Below are 6,969 nucleotides of genomic sequence, written 5' to 3' on the forward strand. Positions count from 1 at the left end.
ACTACCATTCTCTCGAGTTCCTATGACATACCAGGCCTTTAGGCACAGTATTACAAGTTCCCACAGCACTGGCTGTAAAGATTTCATCCAACCCTTGTGTGTGAAACGGAAGCCAGCTGTATCTATTACTCTTCTGTTGCTCTGATAAAACGCTATTATCAAAGTAAACTTACAGAAGGAAAGGCTTATTATGGTTCCAGTGTGATAAAAGACCATGAAAGGGGAGCAGAGCCATGGCAACACGCGTCAGGCACGGCGCAAGGAAAACGAAGCTGAGAGCTGAGAGCTCGTATGCATGAAGCAGAGAGGACAAACACGAATGCTGACATACTTCCTGCAGCAAGCCCACACCTCCTAAATCTCCCCGAACAGTGCAAATGTCCAAGACCATGGGGGCATTTCTCATTCAAACCGCCACACTAGCTAAAACCCAGCCACGTTTACAAGAGCCCACGGGAAACTCAATTGTTTTGCCCGAGTTCTCCCTCCCTGTCCTTTGCCACGGGCTCTTCATTATTGTCTGACCTGCATCTTTGACATTGCCTGGGTTTCAATTTGCTGTCCCTAATTGGAATCAAATATTTCTGACTCTGGAAGTAAATACTGTTAAACAGTGGCTCGTGCACAGAATAAATGAATGCCTGTTGCTAAGGAGACATCAAGGAGGAAATGGAAGAACAGGAGGCAGATTCCAGCCTTACTGGCCGCAGGAATCACAGCAAGGGCTGAGTGGATACAGGGCCCAGGAGAGCACCCAGAATCTAGGGTGAGTACCTGCCCCCACCTCCCAACTCTTGGCCCATTGCAGACCCTCGAGTCAGGTACACTGTTCAGGGTAGTGGGATTCATCAAGTTATAGTCATCAGCCACTATCGAGGATTGAGTAGCATTGTCCAAGAAAACCCTGCCACCCATGCAGCTCAGTTGGTAGAATGATTGCCTAGCATGCATGAAGCCCTGGGATCAATCCCCAGAACTTTATTAACCTAAGCATGGCGGTACACAACTTTAATTCCAGCACTGGGGAGGTGAAAGCAGGATCAGAACCAGAAGTTCAAGATCATTTATGACTCCTGAGTTTAAGGCTAGCCTGGGTTACATGGACTCCTGTCTCCAAAATAAGTAAATAAATCATTCCACCAGGAAATTGCAAGGATGAGCGTGATCTTATTTGGAAGCAGGGTCCCGAGTATGTGTTGTGAGGATAAAGGTTGATTGAGATCAGATCATGTTTGTATGGACCACAAATCCAACAAATGTCCTAATGAGAGAGAGAGGACACACAGAAAGTTATGTGAGGACAGAGGCAGAAGTTGGAGAGTACACATGTATATCAAAGAACACCAAAGATGCCAGCAACCATAGAGGGAACCAGGAGACTGACATGGGACCCTTGCACCACCAGAGGAGTCCACCCCACTGCCACGATTATTTCAGATACCTGGCCTGCAGCATTGTGGGGGGTTATACCTCAGCTGAGTTAAGCTACCTGTTTGTGGTACATTCACATATCAGCCCTGGGAAACAAAAACAGCAATGAACTTGAATTTTTTTTAATCACACTGAAAAAGCCAACAAAATTTATTTGTGTGCCAGGTGAGGTCTCTGTGTTACCTGTTAGTCAGCTGGAGTCAAAAAGCACTTCCTGCCACATATTCTTACCAAAACTAAGATAGTGTTTCTTTCCCAGTAGCTGTCCATGACCTGAACCACTTTTCTGAGTCCCAGACTGCACCAGCAAAGTCAGCTGTGGATCTTCCCTGCCAAGACCTATAGGCACCTCCAACTTTAGGTTTCCATAGACTGCTGCTGTTAAAATGAGTCCATGTAGGGTTGGGGATTTAGCTCAGTGGTAGCGCACTTGCCTAGCAAGCACAAGGCCCTGGGTTTAGTCCTCAGCTCCGGGAAAAAAAAAAAAATGAGTCCATGGTAAAGTGACCATAAATAAAGCTTGTCAGCCCAGATCTCCAGAACCAATTACTGGATATGCCGGATTTCTCCTGCTGATGGCTACATTGAGTTTCTTGAAATAAGCTACAAAAGGAGCATTAATAGCAATGAAATCAGTAAGTCCTACCAAGGAGAAGCCCATGTTTGGAACTGCGAATCAGGACACTCTACTCCAGCTTCCAAGTAAGAAAAGCCCGATGATTTTGTCCACAGTCCCTTAGCACACATCACACGAGCTCCCACCACCCAACACTGATTTTCCCTCAGCTTAGTATTCTGCCTGTCCCTCTGGTTCCCTTCCTACTGCCAGGGCCTTAATTTGGGCCTCATCCCTCCTGCATGTGAGTTTCTCTGAAGCCTCAAACAAGAATGTTGTTAACATCCAACATCTTTGCTTTGCATTTAGAGCACTGTTAGGCTCCTTTCCACTGAAAAATGGCAAGAACTCAGTTCACAAAAGGAACTTCTAATGGGGCTGAGGGTGCAGATAGATCAGGGTTCTGGCTCATTAGCTCAGCCTCTCTGCCAGGTATCATTTGCAGATGTGTTCTGTTCCCACTGGACACAGAATGGTCAGCAGTGTTGTGAATAACATGCTTCTAGGTATGCACAATCTCACACAGTGGTACAATTCATCGTCTAGTCCTCAGCTTCCCTGCATCTAGGCTTTCTCCTTTGCAGTTCCTCATACTTAGGAGGTAGAGCTGGTTGCTCTACACTGTCAGTCTGAGTTTGGCCCTGTGACTTCCTTTAGCCGGTGGGGTAACAGCAGTTGTGATGCTGGAGAGCCTTGAGAAAGCAGAGAGCACTTCTACTTGCTGCTTTGTAAGCATGTCCTAGAGGACATGCCCGGGCTAGCCCACTGAGAATGCAGCTGGTATGTCCCAAGCCGTCTCTGCCACAGCCAGTACTGATCAGCAGATACACAGCTGGTATTCAGTCATATGTGCAAGCCCAAACAAGATCCACTGAGTCTCAGACTTAAAAACAAGATGGTTGCCAGAGTTATATGCCACTGGGGTATGTGTTTGTCATACAACATTATTGTGGCATTAACTAACTGATAGACTTAGCTAATTCCTTGTGCTGTGTGTGTGTGTGTATGTATGTATGTGTGTGTGTATTCATATATACATATTCATATGTATATGAATGAGGACAATAGTTAAGTCTGCTTGTACCTTATGCCCAGCCACAGCATAAGGGATCCCAAAGTCTATTGAACTATCTAGGTTCCAGGAACATGGGCCACCATGGCTGACAACCTGACAAAGATCATGAAAGGGAAGAGGGCAGAGCAGCATTCTCAGCTGTCATCTTCCTGAACTCCTCCCCAGGCACTCTCTGGCTTCTCAATTCTGGATCACTTGCCTTTCTCTAAACCTCTCATTTGTGTTTCTCTTTACTTTTTCACACACTGCTCCTCCTTCCTGGAAGACTTCTCTGATCTCCAGACCCTGGAGAGGAGACAACCAAGCCAGAAGCAAAGGACAGATCATGGCAGGGCTGAGTTACTTGGGGAGCAACGTAACCCACATATTCTCCAGACCACTAATCCATGTGGCTTCCAAGGACTCGGGTTTGATTGTTAGAGAACTCCAAAGACCCACAGGTAACAGACAAGCCGGAGAGGAGGTTGGGGAAGGGGGTGGGGGAGCTGGAAACAGATGGCACTTCTGGGCCTCACGGTCACATTGGACAAAGGCTTAGAGGCAGAATAAGAATCCAATTGGCTGGGGTTGGGGATTTAGCTCAGTGGTAGAGCGCTTGCCTAGGAAGCGCAAGGCCCTGGGTTCGGTCCCCAGCTCCGAAAAAAAAAAAAAAAAAAGAATCCAATTGGCTAGCGCAATGGAGAGTTAAGAGAGCAGCAAAAACATTTTTCAAATAATTGGGGCACAAAGACTGAGCAAAGAGTTTATTTGCTTTGCTTCATTTGACTCTCACAAAACTGATGATGCAGGATTATGTCATTTTTTTCCCAGGAAGACATAAAGAAATGCATACTCAGGGTTGAGGAGATGACCCAGTTGGTAGAGTTGGCCTATAATTTTGAGGACCAGAGGTGGGGTCTCCAGAACCCACATAAAAACTAGGCAAGTGTGGCAGCCATCTGTAATCAGGGGCAGAGACAAGGGATCCCCAGAGCAAGGTGGCCAGGTTGAAAAGGAGACTATGCCTCAATAAATAAAGCAGAGAAATCAAGGAAGACATCTGACATGAACTTCAGGCCTCCATACACACCTGTGCACACACACACACACACACACACACACACACACACACACACACGTACACCCATATACATGTGAACACAAATATACACATGCATACCATATATACACACACATAAAAACAAAACTAGAAGTGCCTATTGCCCCATACAAGGTACCAGCAGACCAAAGAAAGGAATCAAGTCCAGCTTGATTGAACCAATGAATTTACTAGAGTTCCTTAGAGGAGCATAGGTAACTAAGCTATACCACCAAGAAGTCCCCTGGGTGATTGAAGGCTGCTACACCACCAAAGAGTCCAATCACAGTCAATTGTTTACTTCCTACATAACCTCAGGGAGGGGAGGAGCCTAGCAAAGATCAGAGAAGGTTCACCAGCCCTGTGAGTTTCCTTCCCCCTCACACACACTAAGCAATATTAGTAAACCCAATCTTGTGTGAGTCTCTTGCAGGTCACCTCAGATGCTCTGATTTAAGACTGAACTGGTCACACCCAACCCACAGGACACAGATAACAGTCAGTTACAACTATCCTTCACATTATACAGAGGGAAATGAGGCAAGCATCAGGGGTGACCTCCCATACAACAGGGCAAGAATTCAAGTCTAGGCTCCCAGATTCTAGCTTAATCTCTGGCCCAGAATGGAACTGAATTTACCAAGCTCCCAGATTTTTTTTTCTAAGATTTATTTATTTATTTTATGTATGTGAGTATACTGTTGCTGTCTTCAGACACACCAGAAGAGGGCACCAGATCCCATTACACATGGTTGTGAGCAACCATGCAGTTCCTAAGAATTGAACTCAGGATATCTGGAAAAGCAGCCAATGCTCTTAACTGCTAAGCCATCTCTCTAGCCCATAGTACCCAGATTTTAACTAATTCTACCAGTCTCATCTCCTTGATCCCACTTAGGTCTCTGTCTACAGATGGATGCTCTAATGATCAACTGAGAGTCCCTTCCTCCAAGAAGACTGCCAGCCTCCATAGTAAAAGTCCTCCTATCTTCCCCATGTTCCTAAAGTACTTCATTTCTGCCTCTACTCAGATGTCTACCCCATTTCCTAGCTCCATGGTGACATCTATCCTAGCCTTTCTCCCAACAGTTGAGTCATCAGAGGGCTAATGACTGATCATCAACTAGTTTGGAGTCCCCTAACACCTGGCCTTGCCAACGTATGTTAAATTCTTTTTTGTTGAACAGAATGTGTGTTCTTATTTGCCAGCCTGAATACAAAAGAAAAGTCAAAGGAAGTCATTTTCTACCATGTCTAGATCCTGTGAGGCACAAGTTTCAAGACTGAGGTTGCCCTCAGTGAGGATTTACAACCCACAGGACCCCACCTCTGTGGCCCCAGATTGACTATCAGAGTCCCAGATGCCAGAGTAACTGAGAGCTGTTCCTCCACAGGAGTGGGAGTCTGTAGTCTGTAGCCCTGTAGCCCTGTAGCCCTGTAGCCCTCTGCCTGTAGGAAAAACCTAAACACCCCCCACCACCACCACCAGGGGCTCTGCTGAAGTGGTTGCTTCTTTTAACTTGACTTTGCTGTTGCCCTCAGCACACTGGAGCCACAATTACCCCAAGACTTAACAGGATTAGTCAACCACACAGATCTCTTTATTTACTTCATCCTCGTGACACTCGGGCTGGAGGCTTCAGCAGAGCTAAGAGAATTCCTTCCATAACCCTGTAGGTTCCTCTCTCAAAGAGCTACTGATTGAACAGTGGATCCTGGGATATTTCAGAGAAGCAGCAAAGAAAAACCTCAGTAGTGGTGTGCCCTGTGCCATATTTGGGGCATACTTAGAGTAAAATATTTAGTGGAGCTTGCTGCCATTTCATTTGATAAAATATAGTCATTCTAACGTGGACCAGATCTTAGGATGCTGAAGATCAGAATCACTGAACTGCTTCTAGGACAATCAGAGGAACCACAACACAAAATCACCTGGGATATGTAGAGGTTCACAGCTGAATGTCCAAACTCATGGCATAAAAATTCTATGTATCACTTCAATGCTAGTCACAAAAAAATTTTTCAAGGATATAATTGATTGAATAAAGCCCATTAGCACACTTAAATTAATTTTGTATTTGGTATAATAACACATTGCTCTTCCTAGGGGAAATATTTGACCACTTACATCAATCTCCTGCTTGAATGCTCCAGAGACAAACCATGTGGCATTTACTGATTTTTGATGAACAACAATGTTCTCTTTCTCTCTCATTTTCTCTCTCTCTCTCTCTCTCTCTCTCTCTCTCTCTCTCTCCCCCTCCCTCCCCTTCGTGATTACTTCTTTGTTTTCAGTTTATTTGTTTGATGATCTTTTATATTTTAGTCATTATGTATTATTATTATCATTATTATTATTATTTCTTCCCAAAGATATGAATGCAAAGTGTTTATTCTCCAAAGGCTGTAAACAGAGCTTGCAGGTCTGGTTTCTATGGCAACCCCACTTGATGCAGCAAAAGCTAGATTATCTCTAATCACAGACATGAAGTTTAAATTGCACATTCTGAACAAACAGTGCTCTGTTGACCTTTTATTGAAAAATGGAATACCAGGTGATTAGCATAATGCATTATATAAAAAGGAAAACTGTATTGGTGGGCACTGTGTACTGACAATTAGCTGCACTGCTAGTCTTTAACAAACTGCTTGCCAGAATGGAGAGCTCGGGAAATTAAAATTTGCCATCTATCATTTTCAAATTCAGCAAAATCTGCAGCAATAATTGCACTGAACATTTTGCAAATACAATGCACGGCTGTCTCTCTT

General features: G+C 44.7%; 1 long non-coding RNA gene across 1 annotated transcript; it reads left to right on the forward strand.

The window, feature by feature from the left end:
• The first annotated feature begins 662 nt into the window (after positions 1-662).
• Positions 663-6,969, forward strand: LOC148007957 (uncharacterized). The gene is made up of 3 exons (XR_015648374.1): positions 663-766; positions 3,388-3,562; positions 5,099-6,969. It is a non-coding gene; the product is annotated as an uncharacterized LOC148007957 (long non-coding RNA).

The sequence above is a fragment of the Rattus norvegicus genome, chromosome 1, assembly GCF_021556685.1.
Source record: "Rattus norvegicus strain SHRSP/BbbUtx chromosome 1, alternate assembly SHRSP_T2T, whole genome shotgun sequence".
Classification (NCBI taxonomy): domain Eukaryota; kingdom Metazoa; phylum Chordata; class Mammalia; order Rodentia; family Muridae; genus Rattus; species Rattus norvegicus.